The sequence below is a fragment of the Littorina saxatilis genome, unplaced genomic scaffold (genome assembly GCF_037325665.1).
Source record: "Littorina saxatilis isolate snail1 unplaced genomic scaffold, US_GU_Lsax_2.0 scaffold_719, whole genome shotgun sequence".
NCBI classification, from domain to species: Eukaryota; Metazoa; Mollusca; class Gastropoda; order Littorinimorpha; family Littorinidae; genus Littorina; species Littorina saxatilis.
Window position 1 is genome coordinate 42,038 of NW_027126073.1, and position 22,404 is coordinate 64,441.

The 22,404-nt window shown below is 41.7% G+C and overlaps 4 long non-coding RNA genes across 5 annotated transcripts; 2 read left to right on the top strand and 2 right to left on the bottom strand.

Moving 5' to 3' along the window:
• Window positions 1-1,674: 1,674 nt before the first annotated feature.
• On the top strand, window positions 1,675-4,114 carry LOC138954517 (uncharacterized). The gene is made up of 3 exons (XR_011451875.1): window positions 1,675-2,248; window positions 2,615-2,766; window positions 3,279-4,114. It is a non-coding gene; the product is annotated as an uncharacterized lncRNA (long non-coding RNA).
• Window positions 4,090-6,712, bottom strand: LOC138954516 (uncharacterized). Its single transcript, XR_011451874.1, has 3 exons — window positions 6,546-6,712; window positions 5,810-6,080; window positions 4,090-5,089 (listed from the first exon to the last, which is right to left on the bottom strand). It is a non-coding gene; the product is annotated as an uncharacterized lncRNA (long non-coding RNA).
• Window positions 6,713-6,741: 29 nt separating this feature from the next.
• LOC138954518 (uncharacterized) lies at window positions 6,742-14,907 on the top strand. Of its 2 annotated transcripts, XR_011451877.1 has the most exons (5): window positions 6,742-6,782; window positions 8,707-8,817; window positions 9,687-9,766; window positions 10,591-11,277; window positions 13,808-14,907. It is a non-coding gene; the product is annotated as an uncharacterized lncRNA (long non-coding RNA). The 2 variants fall into 2 exon arrangements; XR_011451876.1 differs by having other exon boundaries at window positions 10,591-14,907.
• Window positions 10,535-22,189, bottom strand: LOC138954519 (uncharacterized). The gene is made up of 3 exons (XR_011451878.1): window positions 22,175-22,189; window positions 19,823-20,665; window positions 10,535-10,669 (listed from the first exon to the last, which is right to left on the bottom strand). It is a non-coding gene; the product is annotated as an uncharacterized lncRNA (long non-coding RNA).
• Window positions 22,190-22,404: the final 215 nt, after the last annotated feature.

Consider the following 22,404-nt stretch of genomic DNA (forward strand, 5'->3'; position numbering starts at 1 on the left):
GCCCTTTTTCATGTGTAGCCTTTTATTTTCCAGCTGTCGTTTGGATCAAAAGTAAGAAATAATTTCCTTATTAATTCATAGACCCTCACAAAGAACATCTCGGATCAGAATCGTGCGCATCTTCTTTGCCCTTTTTTTCTCATTTTTTTCTCTCTCATGTGTAGCCTTTTATTTGCCAGCAGTCGTTTGGATCAAAAGTAAGAAATAATTTCCGGATTACTTCAGGGAACCTCACAAAGCACAACTCGGAACAGAATCATGCGTGTCTCGTCTTTGATACGCATTGATTATACAGACTTCATAGGATCCATGAAAACTGAATGAGAAGCGACACCGACTACACTACGGAAAACATCTCAGTTATCCTCACTGTCTCGGTTCTAGTCAGGCTTTAATATGGGATAAGACCATCCACCCATTTGATCACATACCAACATGAACAACCTTGGTATCTGTGCACTGTGATTTTTTTCTCAAGAATTAATGTTGTAAAAGGCACTGGTACCTTTTGTGGAAATCAATTTATAAAAAAAATATCCAAAGCCAAACAGCAAGCAGTCATGGTGTTGATGTTTGGTATGTGACCAAGTGAAGGGGTTGTCTTATCCCTTGTTAAAACCTGGTTAGATCTGAGACAGCAAGGCGAACTGTTTTCACTATATACTAGGCAGAGTGGGCCTTTCATATTCTCATCCAAAGTGAAATATCTGACGTCAAAAGCGAAACAAAGTTCGAGAAGACGTACGTCATAGCGCAAAAAATGGCGTCACGTAAATTTTGTCACTTGTTCTGAATGTCTCCCAAGGAACTTACAAAGAATTTCGAGAACGACGTTTGTCTAGGTGACTTCGTCATTATCAGCAGTAGAACATAACTCGTAAAGCCCGTCCTTAATTGAGCCCGTAGTCGACTACACGAAGCTTCGCGAAGTCTTTATACCAAAACCCGCAGCTACGGCGTGGTACTTTGACCCCAACATCGCTTCTCAAGTTTTGACATGCGAAGCTTCGCCGTAGCTTGCAACGAAATTGGTTTTTTTGTGAGAAGAGTGCTTTTCGATTCAAGATGGACGACGAAATCAGACTCAATACCATAGTGAAGAATGCATTTATCGACTTTGGTTGACCCAAAGTACAAGAACTAACCTCCTTACCTGTATTATTTCATACTGCGATGCATTGACATGTCGAATGAAACTCGAAATCCCAGCGCTCACGCCAACTGGTCCCGGCCGTGCTCAGTCAACGAAATAGAACACATACAATTAACTTACGTCATCATCAAGTACGTAAAGTACAATTTGTGACGTAAAGTACTCAGAAAGAAGCACACCACGCGCTGGTCGAGACTACGCGCATGCGCTTTCTGGCTAATAAGATTTGAGACGCCAAGACATGAAAAGATAACTCTCTTTTCCGCCATAGTGCCTTCCCTTGGACTGCGGCGAAGTCTAGTTCCGGTAGCTTCGCAAAGTGAGCTACGCGTAGTCGACTTCGTCCAATTAAAGGCCGTGAAAGGTGAATGCTCGCCTAATAGGCTACTGAGCTTTACTGGCCGATGTGAATGCGTTATATATTGTGTGTAAAAAATGTCTGTTTGTCTGTCTATCTGTAAAAAATTTCATTTCAAACGGCAGAAGGTCTGGGAATAATAATAATTAAGGACAGGCTTAAAGATATAGTCTCCGCCAGTAAAAGGCCTTCAGATCGCCCTAAAAGCTTTACCATAAGATTCTGCGTGACGAATAATGTTACCACACAGAAGGACAAACTTAACTTTGCAGAATTAAAAGTTTGGGAAGTTGAATCAATTGTCGTAATATCAAAGGAAAATGCACTCTTGTGATGTGTTCCGTGGGTGGTGTCCCTTGATTCGAGACAACATGGCGACTATCAGGGAACGTTTTGACGAATACACCACTAAACAGTTCCGACGTTTACATGGAACAAAGAAGGAAAATCACGTGACCGCACAGACGCCTCTCATTGGCCGCGTCATTTTTTCGAGGAAACAAATCGTCTGCAACACAGCTTTGCGTATGTTCTGCGACTGACGAGTCAGACACTTGTGTTTATTTTGTTGTTTTGTCGATGTAAATTCAGCGATTATCGATTTTAACAATGGCATGTCACTGCCCGATGATTGATTGTGACAACGGAAGCTACCGTCTTCAAAATGGAAAGCTAAACTTTGCAAAATTCACCAGGTTCCACACGAGTCTGTGCTGTTCATGCCAACCACCGTTCAGGTAAGCGCAACACTGTAACAGTTCTTGATCAACTTATTTTATTGCCTGACATTCATGCGATTTATTGTTTTTTCTGCAAATTCCATAGCATGATTACAAAACCGTTTAGCTAGACCTGCATTTATACAGCTTTGAACGTTCAAAAACTGCACACCGGCATTGCATGTGATGATGAAATACTTGTTTGAATCTGCCGTGCATGAGATCAAAAAATGTGGCTCACTTTCTGTGTCAGTGTGTTTCCGTTTCTTGTTTTTTTGTTTTACTTCATGTTGTTAGAGCATGGCTGTGATTAAAAAGCAATAAAAATTGCTTTGTAGAGCCATAAATTGTTAAATCTGAAATGCATCTGTCTGTTTTCAACAGCTTGCATCCGCGTCCAACACACAAGAAGAACCCAGCACAAGCTTTTTTTTCCACCTGCAAGGGTTTGTTCTCAACACTTTCTTGATGGCACACCAACTGCAGAGAACTCTTTCCCAACACAAAACTTGGGATACCCTGGATTTCAACACAGAGTAAGTTTTTTTTTTTAAATAACTTTCTTGTTATATTTTGTGTGTGTACGCAGTAAAGAAGATGGGAAGGTGTTGAATGTATTTGTTCACACATGCTGTTCCTAGTATCACTATGATGTGTTTGTGCCTTACAGCTTGAGTGATTTAATTGACTTTTCGTCTGTTCGTGTGTTTTGAAATGTGAACAAGAATGAATATCAATATATGAGGCTTATGAATGTGGGAAACCAAGCTAAGTTTTATGTGGGTGGTTTGTTTCCAGAGTGCGATTTGATCAACATTAGGAGAGCTCTCCATAGAAGCCAAAGGAACAAAAACAAGTGTACCGGGGAATTCACAGGGGGAGCTATGTATTGCACTGAAAATGACTACAGTGGGTCCAAATGACCACCTTTATAAGTTGAAGTTGGGGGCATTGAACCCAAACGGACAACATATGTGGAGAACCCTGCATGAAGATGTAATACTACCATAAATACTGACAGAATGAACCCTGTTTGGCAATGTTTCAGACAGCAAGAGTGCTGATAGACATACCCCGACCAGAGCACCGGCTAGACAGAAGAAAATGGGCAATGCGAGATCTGGAATTCCAGTTTGAGACGTGCCAGGCCCAAGGATCATCAAGGGAGAGGAATGGTGCAGCTAGTTGATTGCCAGAAAAGTGTGACTCTAGCCCTGAACAAGACCCATTCACAACAGAAACATTTCTGGGTGCTCTTGTTTTTGCTTATTTGTTGATAGTTTTTTTTTGTATAAGCAGATGCCAACTTAATGCACACCCGTTATGCGCAATCTTATTGCAATGATTAAGCTGACTAAGGAGAACAATAGACTGATGTTCAAACTACAGATTGCAAACATGGCTAAGAAAAAGAACGCAGACAGGAAAAATCCATGGTTATTCAGAAATCTGATTTCTCGCAGAACATATCATATTGCACTGGTATAGCCACGACCAGTCTCTTACAATTAATTCATGGTTTTAGTGTCACCCTTTGCAACAAGAAGATGGCAGGAAAAAGTCAAAAATTCTAAAAAGACAAGAATTTTTAGCGATCAACCAATGAGTATTGACCCTAAACGTTATAGTATGTAGATGAGATGTTGTTTATGCAACAGAGACGAGGATTAGACCTTCAGGATCTAGCCTATCGGTTTCGCTAATATAGGTAGAATAAAGTACATGTCACCAGAGTGGCCAAGAGCAACCTTAAACAATTTACTGGTTTGTTTTCATTTGTTTGAATGTTTCTCTCTTCTTCCTGCGCACAGTCTTCTCTCCATAATTTTCATGTCCCCTGTGCATACCATAACATGTTCTGAGGAAAAATGTTTGTTTGGTTCACTTTCTGTGTGTGTCTTTATTGATGTTTGTATGATGCAATGAGTGTGTCAGAACAAAATCTGAGTTCTCGTACTTTGAAAGGGAGAATGAGAGACAAGACAAAGCATTACAGCACAAAGTCAAACATATCAGCACTTGCAAACAAAATGCACACAATACAGTCAGCTCAAAAAACTTTACTTATGTTGATAAACGTTATCACTAGCAGCAGATCAAATCTGATGACTTCATCCACTTGGCAATGTGAACATATTGGGAAGAAAGATATCTAGTTTTATATATTTATAAACCAAAAACACACATGTAGTACAGTAAAAGTCATATCTATAATGGTGTACACAGGAGCCTTCCTTTTCAGAACTCCAAACAATAATCTGATAAAAAAAAATCCACTACAGAAAAAGAGGGAGTCTTAAAATGTAGGAAAATTTACATAGGTTTTGACAAGACAAACATTTATATTTTAGATGCGACTCACCCTACTACCTTTCAGGCTGAAAACTTACAGAAACGAAGCAGCTGTTCAACAATGTTGCTCTGCCCATTACATGTGTAACGAGGAGAGCTTAATGCCTGGATCTGGCAAAGCTTTTACATGAGTTGACAAATTGTTGAAATTATTAGAGTCGTCAGGATTGTTTACTTGTTTACTTTGTGGAAAGGTTGCTCTCCTTGTTTATCTGTGTGGTTTCATAGTTAAGAGGAAAAAGCTGTTTTGTTAATACCGCTTTCCCTACTTCTACTAGTTCCTCCTCCTAAGTGCATCCTGTTGCTGCCTGTATCAAAACGGGCAACAGGATTGGATTACTTTGGGAACAGGAGGTTGTGATGGCTGGCTCTGGGTAACACTGGTGGTTGTGATGGCTGACTCTGATCTTGGAGACAGGTAGAAGTCTCTTTCTGGTTTTGACAAAGATGCAATCAGGGGCTTACTCCTCCAAAATGACTTGCAGCCTGTTGCATATGGTCAAAACACTGCCAAAAGGGAGAAAAAAAGAAAATAATCAATATGAGAAAGAGAAAGGAGACAACAACTTTTACTAAAGCATCATTTAGGACAATTTACCAAGTTGTACATAACAAATTGCTCACAAATTTGAGTGCAACTTGCATGAAGAGCATTGCAAAATTAAGACAGTTGCAGGGATGGCCAGATCTCAAAATCTTAACTTGCCAGACAGGTGAGTCATTTCAAGAAAGTCCAGTCCACCAAAAAGAATTGCTTGCCGGGTACAAACCACAGTTGCTATAACTGCATTGTTTATATAACGTTTTGAAACTAGAGTATACAACCAGAAGTGTTGTATTTGACGAGAATTTTCACTAGCCAACCAGGCGAGTTGCCAAGCGGTTTTAACTAGCACAGCAGATTTTTTGTACTCGCCCCTGGCCATTAGTCAGATGATTTGATCATCCCTGAATTTAGAAAGTCGGTTCAGTCATTGCTGATTAACTGTATCACTATCAGTATCACTGCACTTTTCAAAAATTATATGTATATGACAGCGACAGGCATAATTTTAGTGTGTATTAATACTAGTATGCTGGTTTTTCAGATTTTGACACATTCCCTGTTCACTGAAACCAAAATGTTGTTAGGCTGCACTGCCATCTTGCAATTCAACTTGAACCATTCTCTTTTTCAAAAGTAAAGTGCAAATATGACTTATTTAAAAAAGTAGAGAGGTTTCCTACCTGTAAGCCTTTCCTCCTTAAAACTCGTTGACGAGGCGATGCATGAGGTCGAGCTCACACTCACAGGCAGCCGGCGATGAAGACGCTTGGCCACAGGAATCGCCCATCTTGCTGCCTTTCAATCCAGTTGTGGTGATGATGAATGGATCAGGATAAAGCACCCCTTTCACATACAACTTCTGCTTGTACTCCCGAAGAAGCACCCTCTCTGCATTTTCTGCTTCACGGTCGACAGGAATCCCATCTCCCAAGTTCCAAAGCAGGAAAAGCTCTAAAACAAAAAGGCCTTGAGATCAAATCACAGTTTTTCGCACCTGTGGAAGGCATTCTTTGTATGTAAACGTACAAAATACTCACTGACTCAGCCTGAGGTAAGCTTAGCAGCTATACAAACTGGCAGTGGCAACTTAGTATGCATGTTTGTTGTTTCTTATCTTACCCACACGTCAGATTGAAAATGGAAAACTTTTGCATACACTATCGCAACATGTAGCCTAGTATGCATCACGAATCGGAATATAGTTATGCTTCATAGTAAGTTAGATTCCGTGGACAGATCAACGGCACTTATTCAAGTTTTTGACTATAATCAACTGAAAAGTTAAGCGTATCTGAAGAGAGAGCAATTACTAAGTTACTGTTAGTGTTACAACTTACAGGGCGGAAAACCGGTCTTGGGAATGAACAACACATCGCATCATTGCAAAGAGTAAATAACGAAAGAAATAAAACTTACCTAGCTACAAGTTCCTCGTGTGCACCTTCCACACTCGTTTTCCGTACACACGACAAGGTTTTCGATGCTTCAGTGCTCCACAGTCGCACCTTCTGGATGGAAATCTCGCTCAAATCGCACATGTTTCAAGTTGCTGAGAAGCTAGCACGACGCGTTGTTTACTCGAAAAAAATACTGCGCATGCGCACTGTCGCAATGGCCGCGGAACTGTTTAGTGGTGTATTGGAGACTGACCAGGTAAGTGTCGGATTTGTAGACCACAGGAAATGTTGTTTATAATCAAATAGGGCTTTCAATACAACAGTCAGTATTAGTGTAAAGGTTGATCCCAGCAGGACTGCAAAGAAATCTGTAAGGCGAGTCATTTCGAACCATTTGGTTGGTATGATGAGATGGATACCAGTAACTGAGTAAGTTCGTCAAACGGTAGATTCGTCACCGGTCCCCGGTAACTTCGCCACAGTAACTTCGCCACAGTAGTCCGAGCGCGGCTGTTATGTAATGGTAATACAACCTTGCACCTCCCCCCCCCCTTTCTCTCTCTCCCTCTTCCCCCTCTCTCTCTCTCTCTCTTTCTCTCTCCCCCTCCCCCTCTCTCTATCCTTTCACAGAGCATATGTGATGTTGTGCGTATTTATTTTGTATCTCTTTTTTCTTTGAGTAGGTGAAGTACACAATATAAAATGGCATTTTCATTCTCTCTCTCTCTCTCTCTCTTAAAAATGTGAATCTTGAATCTCTCCCACAAATCAAACATCTGAAAGCATAAGCTCTAAGCATAAACACCCGCCCACCCTGCCGGTAACTTCGTCACCCGTGACGAATCTACCGTGTGACGAACTTACTGGTAGCCGATGAGATCACTTGTTTTCAGCTACTAGAGGCAGTAGAACGAGGACGTCAGCCGGCTTTGCATATGGTTTATCCCACACAAACTTAAGGCCAAAAAAAAAAAATGCTTTGGTTACGGTTTCCCGACCGACCCTAACTTTTTGGGCCGACCCTAAACTTTTTTTTTGGTCCTAAAGCTAAAAATAAAATGAACCAAACACATACATACACAAAAAAAAACCACACACACACACAAAAACCCACCGAAAACGACAACACCACGGCACAGAGAAAACATCGATCGCCGGCGAGCAGACAACAAGCCCGACAAGGGACACCACTCCGCTTTTTACAACTCCCATATCCAAGGGAAGTCAGTCTCGTGCGTTCGTTCATTGCGCGAACGTAAAAAGATGTCGTCTGCATTTGCAATCGTATTCGGAAAGTGCGTTCATATCGAACAAACACGACTGATAAGTCGGTATTCGAAGAGTGCAACCTTGGTGGAAATTTTTCATGATTTTCATCCAACTTTGGACGGCAAACTGTTCGGGATAAAATGTGTTGGGTCGACGAAAATAAGTGCCGAGCCCGAAGACTCTTTCGAACTGGACTTTGGCATGACTCTCGAAAACTATTTTTATCATTTCAAGAGGGACCAACCAACAACAACAAAAAAAAACAAAACAAAAAAATTTAATCGACCTACCTACCCTATTTTTTTTGGCCATGAAACCGTAACCAAAGCATTTTTTTTTTTTTGGCCTAATACTGACTTTTCCCCTCCCCTCCAAAGTGCTGCTGATCGAACTTTGGATCATTGTAACGCTTGAAATTCGTGGAGAAACATCCAATCTGAAGTTAATTTTGGCTGACGTCTTTCCGATACGGCGATAGCTCAATCAGTGAATGTGTGCAGATCATGGATTGGAAAATCAAGGACTTGCCTTCTGAAATAATTATAAGACTCTGCATTTGCACTGTTACTCTTTTGATAATATATATATAGATGCATTTTTTTTTTTACCTACAATTCATACCACTGGAATAAACACAACAGTAAACTAAAAGTAAAAGTGTGCTTTGCTTGCAAGAGTGAGTAGAACAGAAAATACTAATTATCACACCCATTTTAAAAGCAAAAATTCTACTCGCACTAGTAAAGCTTATGAGAGCTGAATTTTATTTGTTCAATGGGCAGTCGATAGAGAATGAATCATGCTCTTCAAAGTCAAGTGAGCTTTTCTTGATGATAATAGGTTTGATACAGATACTGTAAATTGAGTAAGGATGAAGTATGAGAACTGTAAACTCTTCTCGTTCCGCCTAGGCTATGGAAGTTTCGCTTCCAGCAGAACATGCTGTCCTTACTAGTGCTAGAGGGCGGCAGGAGAGGAAGAGGTGCGGACAGAAAGTGATCTGCTGAGGAACCAATTTGAAGGTAAATCAGGATTAGTTTTAGTCCTTTTCCTAGTACTTTCCATGCACGGGTTCACACACGCATGTATACACAGAATCATGAATGACAATAGCACTTGCACAAATAGTTATATAAGAAATAATAGGGTGAACTTTGATGACAATAACAGAAGATATTATTTTCTTGGGTGAAGAGTATAATGGGGATTTCACAGTTATAATTATGGCAAGGATAGAAGTGTGCTGTGCATCTGTCTGTCAAAAGGGCCCACCAACATTTTGTTTCCTCTGAAGAGCAATATACCACAGTTGTGTGATATATAATTTTACGTGCAAGAATGCCTTTTGTAAAAAACATTCCTGATAACATGGTGAGACACACAGAAATGCAATAGACAACACCCTTGTGACATCATTGTTTATTTTGCTGTCATTAAAATGATCCATTCATTGTTATTATACATTCATCAGAATACTTTCCTATAATTTACATGGAATGTATCCTGTGAGGAAATACACAAGTACAGGTTGTAACAAAACTCTCTCCTCTGAATTGTTTAAGGTTTCAAGGGAAAATGTGCTAGATGTAATATGAGAACATTAGATGAGGTAAAATTTACAAACAATAAAAAAAAGCAAGTGTGAAAAATCACACGTTGTCAATATAAAAAAATGAATGTGCTTTACAAAACTGTACTTTCTTTTCTTTTGAAATAGTCACTTTAAAATTTTAAAAACACACCATTGTTCATAAGAAATACTTTGCAAGTTTTGCTCATCGTTCAGGTTAGTGGTGTGTTATGACTCGTTTATGCCTGGTTCAAGCAGGCATAGTTGTAAAAATGGGTATTGACTGATTTAAAAGTGAAATAACAATCTTTCCACTTCCAGAAACTTATCCAGGAACCAGGCCAGGAGAAACTCCAAGCCCTAGCCTCTAAATGGTGAAGCTGAATGCTGGCCTTATGACAGTAAGTACCTAATCCTTGTGTGAGATTTGCTCTAAATCCTCTGCAAGTGCAAGCAGACAGTTGCCACAATAAAAATATTAAAAAAAAACACCTCTGAAATAATTCTGTCTGAGAATAGGGTTAAAATAACAGTTTATAAACATAAATCAGAGAAAGTAACCTTACAAATAAGGGGGCATAAAAAAGAGGGTTTCTGTACAGTACATGGGTACACTGGGCACGAGCTATGAACAGGAAAGGTGTACCAGAATTCAAATGTCTTGGAGAAATGTGTACAAATGAGGCAAAACTCGCCTCTGACAAAATGGATATGATGCAAAACAACATGTTTAAATAATCAAGTATTAGAAGATTATTTCAAGGAGAGGGTGACATATAGTATATATATGTGTCTCAAGAGACAATCATGTGCAATTCATTCCAAGAAGCTAAAGATATGTTACAGGTGCCTCTACACAAATATTCACAATGTCCCAGGACAGTCTTGTTTTACTAACCAGTGTCATCACTCATGTACATTTCTTCTTCTGTGTTCGATATAATCTATATTAAATTGCTTTCTGTTTTATATACCTGCCTCAACTCTGTTCTATCATACTGGAAAGCCTGTACCGTCACAGGTGTATATCCCCCCCCTCCCCACACACACACACCAAGACATGCTCTATTACATAAATTACAATTTCTTCTTTCTCATTATTTTCTCCAATTTTCTTATTTTCTCCAATTTTCTTAAATTTGGTGCATATCTTTTTTAACAATTTTAATGTTTAAATCTGAATCAAGTTTTGTCACTGAAAGATGATTTTCTGTTTACACTCCAGGATTTCGATGCACTGGTGGTTGGTGCTGGATGAGAGTTTCCTTTCACTTGCTTGGGCCCAGAGAAGCGACGCCCTCGTCCTGGAAGAAGCAGAAGAGGGAGACATCAATAAAACACAACACTATGCTGCTTACAGACAATTTATTTTGTGCAAATATGGTTATTTGGGAGAACGAGTCCAAATAGCCAGATACAGTTAATGTGTTACATGTAGGCCATAAGGAAAAAATGTACCGATCCAGCAGGCCAGTACACAGGCTATATATGCTGGTCGCCTGTGCTAAGTACAGAGTTGTGTCAAAAGTCATGCATGTTGAAAAGGTGAATTTAGAGCGTAGGTTTAGATCACCCCAAAGAAAAATCACATAAACCAGTCTGGGTGGCCGGGTGGTAACGCACTTGCGCTCGAAAGCGAGAGGTTGCGAGTTCGACCCTGGGTCAGGGCGTTAGCAATTTTCTCCCCCCTTTCCTAACCTAGGCAGGGATGTCGTTAGGCGTCAGGCATAGACCGATTGAAAGGCTCAAATGTCCGATTCACATAGCAGCATGGCGGTCTGATGTCCTATCGTTTTGAACTGAGCGCTGTCATTCTCCGATAAGAACACCATTCCTTCAGACAGCGTGATATTCGATATTTTCCATTCAAGATACACATTGTCCAAAATTGACCGAGCACTCTCGCCTACAGGTGCACTGAGAAAAGTCGCTCTGGATTGGTCTATGCAACGGGCTCACAACGAGGCAAATCGCTTCACGATGGCGACGAAGAAAGCACGATTGCTGCGAGATATGAAAAAAGTTGTACTTCTTAAACTAGTAGACGATTCGGTCAGTGAAATCGTCAGAGAGAATGTAGTTATGATGGGAAATTTAGCTGGGGTAGTCCCTGAACCTTGAAAACCGGTGGATCCCTCGGGTCACGTCGAAAACCACGCCGAGAAGATCAAAACACGCTACACGGCATCGCAGTGTAAACACCGCCGCCATCTTGGATAACGCAGCGGGCGGTGGGCGAGCATATACCAAAGCCGCTCGCCGAGTGCTTCGCGAGCGCTTTCCTGCACTGCCCTAAGAAACGGCTTTTTGTCATTCGCACTGCGAGCGACCCGTGGCGAACCGCTCTGGGCAACTCGTCTCTGAAGTCGTGTAGTGCTGATCTTGCGTTTTTGGGAATTCCAAACCGTTTGCGATATGAGCCGTTTGGGTACAACCGTCTGCAGCACACTAAAGTTTAGGAGTACGGGAGACAACTCGAACTGACTATAAGTCTTGCGTCTGCTTTTGGTTTCAGTTTAAGAAATTTTGACGAAGCGCATTGAATTATGCCACCGAATTAAAACTAATAGGCCTGCCAAAGATCAACAAAAGCTGAAGACCTTTGGCTTTTCAAGGCATCCTGTGCAACGTTTCGGTCAAAAACAGGTGAAAACGCGACGAGCGTCACAAGAATGACAGTGCCAATGACAGTGTCGCATTGGAAACTGACACAGCCACGGAAAGAGACGTTTTGTATTTTGGGACTGCTGCCGGAAGGAGACCGTAATATATGGTTTCATCACTGTCAACTGGTTACAGAAAAAATCGTCTGCTCCAGTGAGCGGCGAAACCAAACGGTTGATTATCACGTGACACTTTTGTCATATTTAGAGTTGTTTGCACAGTAAATACAGCCGCGAAAAATAGCTCGCTTGAAACTGTCTTACATATCAATTCCTTTGTAATTTATAAATTACCAAAAAAAACATGAAAAATCATTATCGACGATCTCGAATCTGCTTATTGTTCACAGAACCCACTGTATATTTACCACTGGGTTACATTTTCATTCCTATTTGCTGATGTGTAAGTGTAAAACTTTTTTTTGTACTGTGCACACTATTTACTCGAGTCAGTAGTTGCGGGTAAAATCTGATCCCTGTTTTGAATTTTGTGGAATCATTTTGCGACATATCGATAAAGTCACAAGACAAAGAACATCAACAAAGACCATATGGGCAATCATGTACATTTTTGCGGGGTGTAACGGAGATCGACTTTGTCTTTATAAGAATATGAATCACATCATCTTAAACTCTACACATGGTGACAACTGCAACGCGTGTGTCACACAGCATGACAAATAAAAAAGAGCCCCTGCAGTGAATATTCCATGCTTAGTCCTATTTATCAGTTTTGGTGGCGCTGATTCGGCAAATGAAATGTTTTAATTATGTTGTGCTGGCTTGCAGCCCAAGAGAGATATTAAACAAAAGCAAATGTATTTTTTCAGGCCTAACCATCATAATGCCATTATATGCATGGTGATCTGTAAACTTTTGTTCTCTGTGCACAATGCATGTGTAAACATTTTGTTGTTCGCAGAACGCAGAACCAATTTCACATTTTAACCCTGAGGCTGGTTGTCGCGACATATGTCGCGCTACTTTAGGTATACTGTCACCTGGTTGTCACGACACATGTCGCGCTACTGGCTGAGTCTGTTTGGTCGGTTCCGATTACCTCCCATGTAGGCGAAAACCTATAATATTATGACCGTTTTTTGTTATTTTTCTCTCTGTTAAAGGCATATGTACGCGCTCCCGTGTTTACAAAGTGAAGTTTGCCCATAATCGATGTCAAACGCACCATAAGACCATATAATGACGATATGTCACCATGCGCGGACCATAATACATGCATTACAGCTTGTTCTAGCCTCTGAAAAAGTGAGGATGTCAACAAAGCCGCGGTGTTAGCTCCCTTGCATCAACGTTACATGTGTTGCCAAATCTATAAATAGGACGATCCAGATCAAAATGAAAATTAACATATCTCAACATTGAAGGGGTCCTAGACCACAATATTTTGCAGGGAACTTAATTTAGCATGTCTCCAGCTGTTGGTAAAGCAATTAGCGTGTATAGTCATCGAGTACATATGCCTTTAATTCACCAGTGGCTATGTAACATGTGTTACAGAATTGCACCACTGTAAGAGTTAACATTTTATTTTTCACTCACATGTTTGCTGAAGTGTACAAATTTTGTTCCATTTAGTGCTGTTTTTTTCCCGTCTCAAGACATATATGGTGATGTGTTCAACTATTGTTCTCTGGGCACATTTTTTTGCACATTTATGTCCCTCACTTATGTCAATGTAGCCGCTAATTTGTTTAAGTCCAGTCAATCGTACAAACGTTTCATTGTGGGTGACTCGAGCTGTCGGAGTACTGCGACGAGATATCTTTCCCAATTATATGATTGGTGTTATATATTCTTTTACACATTTTAACTAGCATTCATCATCTTGGTTGAACTTGAAGCGTGACAAAATGATTTTGTCACATTGATTGAATTTTCAGACTGTCCACATTGACTGAAATCTAAGAAAAGGGCACAATTTAACGCTGTTTTATTCTTTCCCAATTATATGATTTGTTATTGTTCACAGAACCCACTGTATATTTACCACTGGGTTACTTTTTCATTCCTATTTGCTAATGTGTCAAACTTTTTTTTGTACTGTGCACACTATTTGCTCATTTAATGCTGTGTTTATGTGTTTGTTTCACTCCAGTCCCATGTGTCATATTTTCTGAGATTTCGGTCAATGTAGCCACTTTTTTTGTTTGGCCGCATTTAGCCTTTCCTTCGTAACTGTCTGTCTTCACCAAGCTGTAGATTCTTGCATTACTAATGGCGAGCAGCTATGCAAGAAAACAAAGAAAGTGTATTGAAGCGCCGAGCCGGGTAAAAAGAAAATATCACTACATTGACCGAAATTTCAGAAAGCGTCACATGTTTGCTGCTGTGTAAATGGTTTGCAGTTCATTGCACATTGAACGCTCCTTTTCTTAGGTTTGATGTTTTATCACATTTTGTTGTTCTGTGTGTGCTAGCGCTTTTTTGGGGTAACTTTGTCGCAATTACTTCTAAATTTAATATGTTACTGTTGTCACTGCACAAGTCATGGCCAATCCACCACTGTGCCCTTTTTTTATCTCTTCCAATAAATGTATGGCATTTTGTTCTGTAGGCGCTTGCCATTGCACATTGAACACGTTTTTGTTGTTGCTTATTCATAATTAACTCTGTAATTAATGAAGAAGAAAAAATCCCGTGCGGAGCACGGGTATTACTTGTAAATTATAATACATTACATAAAGCTCTAAATATGTAAAAATATCGGTTTCCTTGCCAGACAAGGAAACTCAAGGCATCCTGTCAGGGAGAGAATGAGCTGAACTCATTTTGACCTGAGTTCAGGATGATGGTAGAGAGCATAGCAAATTTGAACAAACAGTCCCTGCTTTTGAATTTTTGAAGAAGCACAGGAAAAATGTTTTTTCTTTGTATTTATCTAGACTTTCTACATTTAGAGTTTTTATTCAATCTATCCCGCAACTCACATTTTTTTAACAGTTTCCACAATTTGACTGAACTGATGTTTATTTTAACTTTAATTTGAACTATCATTTATTCGAGTCTAAAAAGTCTGAAAGAGTTACAATGTGTCCTTTTTGCTGATCAAAAACTGTCATTAAATTACATATCTTATCCCGACTCACATCTAGCATTAACCTCTGGTTTAAGTGCCGGGACGCTGAACTACGCTTCACCCCTTAAGGGGAAGTAACCCTAAAAAAGAACAGCCTAGACCCCGTAAACTGGGTCACAGGTCAAGGCATACCGTCACGTGACTGAGCACGCGAGACCGCCGCCGCCATATTGGAATACTTCACTCTTTCCTCAGCGGTCCTAGCGCTAGGACGTTGTTCTCTCGAGCTACGCATTTTGGCTTTCAGCCAGCTGCCTGGTTGGCAGTTTATCTTCACCCCGGTTATTCTTCACGGTCTCTGCTTCTACGGCTGTATTGGTGAGATCGTTCTTTGTTTGTTTTACTTGAATTTTTGCCTTGTGTCCGTCAACTTTGTTGTTGTTGTTCTACTCTCTGTGAGTTGTTTTCAACATGGCGGACAAAGAGAAGAAAAAGCCTAATACTCGACAGTTAGTTGCTGATTCTTCCCCTGCTAGTAGTCAGATAAAGATAAACCCAAAGGGACAACGGTTACTCTTGTAAAACCGGTGTCTAATTTTTCGCTTTCGGTTGATATTGTTGTACCAGCAAGCCCTACCATGCCTGTTCTAAAAGAATCTATAACAGGAGTAGGGCTCGTTCGGCTAAGCCTAAGAAGAGTGATAAGCAAGATTTCTCTTCCCTTTTCTCTTCTTTCTCCTCGCATATGTATACCATGTTTTCTCAACAGCAGCAACTTGCCGCCGATCTACAGGCTACGCGAGATGAGTTGCGTTCGCTGCCCAAGGGTGTTGGCGATGTTTTCTTCACTTTCCCGCATCCGGTTGCTTCCTTTGGCCACAGTCACGTCAGCGGACTTGCGGGCGGGATAACTGGCGCACGCCAGCTTCGGAGAGATGGTCCCTCGGGACACTTGCTTCTGCACAGCAGGCACTCTCCTCAGGTACGTTGGGTTCGCCGGTAGCCAGGCTCTTTGGCGAAAGCGTTCCGCATAGACCGCAACTAGTAGCTCCCCCGCCTCATAGGTCAGGGAGTGAAAGTTCGACATACCTGGGGCAAACGACTCACACGAAGCGGAGCTCATGGGGTGTTGACGCGGGAATGCAATCGATGTTACATGGGTTCGCCGGTAGCCAGGCTCTTTGGCGAAAGCGTTCCGCATAGACCGCAACTAGTAGCTCCCCCGCCTCATAGGTCAGGGAGTGAAAGTTCGACATACCCGGGGCATACGACTCATACGAAGCGGAGCTCACGGGATGTTGACGCGGGAATGCAATCGATGTTACATTGATCTGGAGACCAAGGTGCACGCGGGCTGTCTATGACTTCCCCCGTCGGTGTACTTGCGTCACCACTTCCGCCTGGGCAGGAAGTTTGGCTCCATGCAGGCTCTGCACCGAAGTTCTACTTCCGGTTTGCAGTCAGCCTCGCTTCCGGTTGATCATGTCCAAGACTCGGCGAGTCACGCGGACTTTTCGACTCATACGGAAGTGGAGTCGGAGCTCGACGATCATCTCTCATTCTATGATGACGACGTTGAGTTCCAATTACCGTCAAAGCTGAAGCCAACCTTAGCTATTGCAGCACAGGTCGCTTACAATATGTTTCTGACGGCGTTGTTTCATAGGCTGGACTTGTCTTACCCCCACCATCAGCGGTGGGTGACTTCCGCCCAGCACCAACAGCAGCTGAAGGTTTTCAGTTCTCTGAGTCTTCTTTAGTTGCTTATGAGCTCTCTAATATTTTAGCAAGCTTTCCAGGCACGGCGAGCTCCCTGACTGTCGGCACGGTGCCTCTCCTCTCTGCTCATGGTCAGGCTCCAGTCGCTGCTAAGCCTTGGCTTGCCACTGTCCGACTTCCACAGGCTAGTGTATCTGCCCTTGCGCGCAGGTTTTCACTCAGCCGTCGGCCTCAGAACCTTATTGACACTTTTGCCCTACTGAGTGCAGCCCTTCCGGTCACGCCGTAGCTGTCCACTCTTAGGGAGGACGGTTACCGTCAAGACAGACCTTGTCTACACAGAAGGTTCTCTTATTGGTTTGGAAGAGACAGGCAGGTACCCTCTTGATCTTGCCTCTCTCTCTGAGACACTCCTTTGGACACTCTCTCGTTCTATTAGGTCTTCCCTGGATCCGTTTGAGTTCCGGAATGACGCAAGTGTTAAAGACGTTTCGACCTTAGCTAAGGTCAACACTGAGCAGATGTCTGTCCCGGCACGCCGTTTCTCTTTCTTTGGTTTTTTCTGTCACAACCCATGAGGGTTATGAGTCCTTGTCTTTCTTAGACTTGGACTCTTAACGCAGGAAGCAGGACTGCGTCATACACTCGGTCTTGCTTGGGTAGACACTCAAAGCAGGTCATGCACCAGTAGTAGCCTACTCAGTTTTGGCTAATCGTTTGGATCAAGCTGGATTCACAGCTTGGTTCTTTGGAGGTGTTTGTCCCTTATAGTTTAGGAACTTCAGGGACACTTATGCTCTATCTTGAGGGTTTTTTCCTCGCTAATGAGGGCTTGATATCCTGTACTCAGGTATCACCCGTTTATCGGGAGGAGATTGGTCACGTCTTTCTTGAGCTGACGTCTATCTCCTAGGCCTGGGGGGCTTCACGCCTTCCCGAGGTCTCACATACTTTCACATTATGTTTTGACGGTAGCCTACAGGGTTCGTCCTATTCAGTTTTGAGCGGACAGCCTTACGTACTGATCGTTCTGTGTTCGGCACAACAGCAAGCGCCCACTTTGACGCTTGCTCCCTTCCTTGTCGATTTAATTTTCATAGCTACTTGCTAGTGAGAATTAAGTTAAGACTTTTGCCGCTTTTGCTTAAGCCGCATTGGTTGTTGAGGAGCAATCTCGGTTCATTTTTTGATGAGAGGTTGCAGTCTCGCCGGTCTACAAATTATTTCTTTGTTTTCGGTTTTAAGACGTTCTTTCGACTCTTCTTTGTAAAGAGTCTAGTTTGTCAGATGGTTTTTTGCCTTGCATCTTTTCATTGAACAAGGGACAAGTGTTTGTCTCTGGTTCATTACGAACATTAGCGTCTACCTCATGGGACTATGGTGCTGTGGTTTACTCAAGCCATAATCCTTTAGTGCTTCACTCCTCGGAGGGTGTTTCACTTGTGGTCATTTGGAACTCTTTGTTCTATTCAGGCGGGAGACGCCGCACAGGTTCGTTTTGTTTTACTCGCTCGCATCGGAAGACATGTCTTGTTGTCTTCCGAACTTTCACAGCTCTCTTTTGAGTTAGGACTGTCTTCCTGGTCTTGCTGATTGCAAGAGATTGTTCACTCTTTTCGTCAGCTACGATCAAGACAGGTCAGTGAGTTTGGCGCTCTTTTCGGCTTCTGGAAGACGTAACTCACGAATCTCTGTATCTGTCTGTTACGCTGTACTTGTAAAACAAGTCATCCAGATGTCTGGCATTGTTGCAGCGAATCTTAAGGTTTTTCACTCGGCTGTTTCACTCAGGTCTCAACAGACTTTATGTGAAAGGGTTATTTATCTAATTTGACCTTATCTGGTGTTTTTTTTACTATCATTAGCAATCTATGGGTGGTTGCGACCAAACAAAAAAAAAAAAAAACAAAAAACAAAACAAAAAAAGTTCACGAGGATGCTAAGATGTTCCACGAACTTTTGTTGTTGGCGGAAGACGATGTTTCATTAGTCTGGAGAAACATCGTTCAGAACTAGACAAGTCATTTCTCTTTTTACGCCCAGCGTGAAAAGGGCCCTGTCTTCAAGCCTTTTGTCTTTTGTTTACGTACTTTTTGGGTCTCACGCAAGATATTGGGTATTTTGGACATACTCATTCTTGCATGGCTCATTTTGGAGTGCCAGACCAGTTCTTTGGTTCTTTCGTTTTGGACGGATAGAGTCAAATTTGTGCAAGGAAGCACTGGCTAGATGGGCTTTCACACTCATTAAACAAGCTTATGAGCGTGGCAGTCAATGGGGGGGGAGCGTTCTGTCCTTCCTCTGAGTTCGCCTAGAACTCATGGGGCCTGAGCTTGGGCTCTTTTATTCAGCGGTTCTGCGATCAGGCAAATCTCGATCGGCCTCACATAGGTGTTTTGGACGTTTTTTAGGACGTCTTTCTTTATTACTTTTGGCGGGTTTTCTACTACCCGCTGGGATGGTAGTGGTTGCTTACCAGTCATGGTTGAAGCAGGCCGGTTTCTTACCAGAAATAAGTGAGTTTCACTGAGAATCTGTTTACTCGTCAGGATGGGACCAACACCTTTCCGGCTTTGGTAGCCGCAGGGCAGGTTCTCTCCAACTTGTAGAGTGAGTTTCTTTCCCACCACCTACATTAGCAATCTGCTAGATGTGAGTCGGGATAAGATATGTAATTTAATCGAAAATTTTAAAAGTAAATTTTGATTTGATTAATATACTTACCCGACTCACATCGTTAATACCCTCCCGCCTACCCCGCTCTAATTTACCCTAAAAATGAATGTTTCGCTTCGTTTCGAGTGAAGTATTCCAATATGGCGGCGGCGGTCTCGCGTGCTCAGTCACGTGACGGTATGCCTTGACCTGTGACCCAGTTTACGGGGTCTAGGCTGTTCTTTTTTAGGGTTACTTCCCCTTAAGGGGTGAAGCGTAGTTCAGCGTCCCGGCACTTAAACCAGAGGTTAATGCTAGATGTGAGTCGGGTAAGTATATTAATCAAATCAAAATTTACTTTTAAAATTTTCGATTATATGTACCTGAAATTTCAGTAGTTGGGGATGTTTCTCAGGAAGTATTTGCTCATCTTGTAGAGCCTTCAAAGCAGGTCTCCATGACTGCATACCCTAGGTCCCTGGTCATACGACAGCAGCCAAGAGTGCTCATTGACAACATGGTGCAGCTGTGGAAGTAATACAACAATGGCTCTGGGTTATTGAGATCTCTCAAACAGTGAAATTTAGAATCCAGACACTAGTTTCATGTTTTTCCCCCTTAAACTGTTCAGAGAGAATGTGTGGCTGTGGTCTTGAGATTTACATCAAATAAAATTGAACAATGCTCTTGTCAATTGAGTATATTTGTGTGCATTTGTTGTTTCATTTATTAATAATAATAATTGTCTTGTCCTCTAACTGTAACCATTTGTTTCTCCGCAAAAACGCAATAATAAAGAAAGAGACAAGTTATTTTCAAACCAATGGCAGCTTATGCAATCCCGGCCGATTTGCTTATACAAATAAATATTATATACACATGATCTTGATAGAAAACTAAACAAATTAAAAATATGACCACTCACCTGCACTCATTCTACGGCATGTATTTCTTTGAAACTAATTACATAGTCTAAATAACAAATGAAAACACAGGCACACACACACACACACACACTCTCTGACACACACACACACAATAAAACATTCACTCTTCCATTTCATTTGGTTCAGAGACAGCAATGTGCAAATTATAGATTTATTGACTTACACCGACTCCTCTACAGATGAAATTAAGAAACATCTGACTCCTGCATCACTGGTTGTCGTCCACCAGTTGCCTTGATAGATGTAGAAGATTGCTGTTCTTGTGTCTTCGCATAGTAACTGGTAAATGAAAAAAAAGGTATGTGTGAGTTTTTGAATATATGCATCTGTGCACATACACATTACATAACATATCATACGCTATGTAAAGATGTAATTTTCTCCACATGATTTACACAAAGAAACCATGAAGAGCGTATGACTACATTTTAGGCCCCCTGCTATTTTTATTTAATAATAGTTGGGAGGTACAGAACTCCTTCAGTCAAAGCATGGAGCGCCTCCTGCCAACTTCTCAAAAGATTGTAACACCTTCCTGGCTGAATAATTTGACAAATGTATACAAGTATTGAAGTAGGGAGTAATATATTCCTTTTTATATGCAGCTTACCTCACTGGAAGAATATTGAAAAATAAGTACAGGAATGTGATCTATGAGTATGAAATCTGAGAAAATCAGTTCATGAACAGGAGGGAGTCTTTAAATGGGAGTAAATTAACGAGATTATGAAAACAAATTCTGAGTAAACAATGTCTTAAAATGGAAGGTCAAAGGAGTCTGAAAGTGGGGGGTCTTATAAAAGTGGGATCCACTGTATAAACACAAACGAATGATAAATATACAAAGGAACAATCACACCAACACGTACACACCCATCCCCCTAAAAATAAAGCTTATTGTTGCGTACATTCTCCTGTTACTTCTCGAAGTTCTCCTCTTGTTATTTTTTGTTCTCATTTTCTAAAAGAGAACATGATGAATGTATTGAAAATCTGTCTGCATCCTCATGACTGTTCCCGTTTCACTTATCGCCTCTTGGCTGCACACCGTCACAGAATCAGCTGTTCCGAGCACAAATCCTGCTCCGCAATGTTTACAAATGATGTCCACGTCATAGTTTATAAATAGCAACAGAAACAATGGTGGCGCTAGACAGTCTCATACACCCGTGTACACAAAGCACAGCCATGTGTAAGTGATGTTAGACTCGCCTGGCGATAGGTTCTTGGCGTTACCCACCCACCCCCCCCCCCCCCCTTCCTAACAGTATAGCGCGGACCCTTGCGTGTCACTAGCAAAGCGGGCCTTACTCTCTGTAACTTATAGTGCGTTCACTGAGAATGCATCACTTTGTGTTCCGAAAACATAACAACTAGAATCAGCCGCCACAGCCAAAAAAAATACGTATGCATGCGCTCGCTTGATCAAGCATTCATTACATCGATACAGTACTTTGGTGCTTCGACAAGCAAGATGGAGGATGATGAGTTTGATTTGAAACTTTCCTTTGAGTTGTTTCTTGACAACAAATCGTACGTGGAATCTGAACGATTTACTGAGAAAGATCTTCGCAATGAACTGTGTATCGCGGTGAAGAAAATGACAGTTCTGAGTTCGTCAAGTGACGGAATTTACGAAAGTGCACATGGATACATCATACAAACAGTGGCTGGTCCATTTTCGTGAAATGGCAGGACCAGCAAGCATTACTGATTAAAAATGTAATGAGGCTTCGGCCAGGAAAAAGTATAGATCTACACAACAAGAACTTGGATTGTCGTACTTACAAATCTAGCAGGATTTCTGCGAGCGCTTCATCGGCGGATTCTGCCCCAACGGTTACACTTGTAAACACTTTTACAGCCTCCTGTATCCATCGTTCCCATTGATATCCTATGACAGGGGCGGATCAGTTCATTTTATGGGGGGGGTTTCCAAAAGTATATTGTGAAGATATGGGTGTGAAGGCGCGAAGCGCCGAGCCGACGGCGCAAAGCGCCTAGCTTGCTAGGGGGGT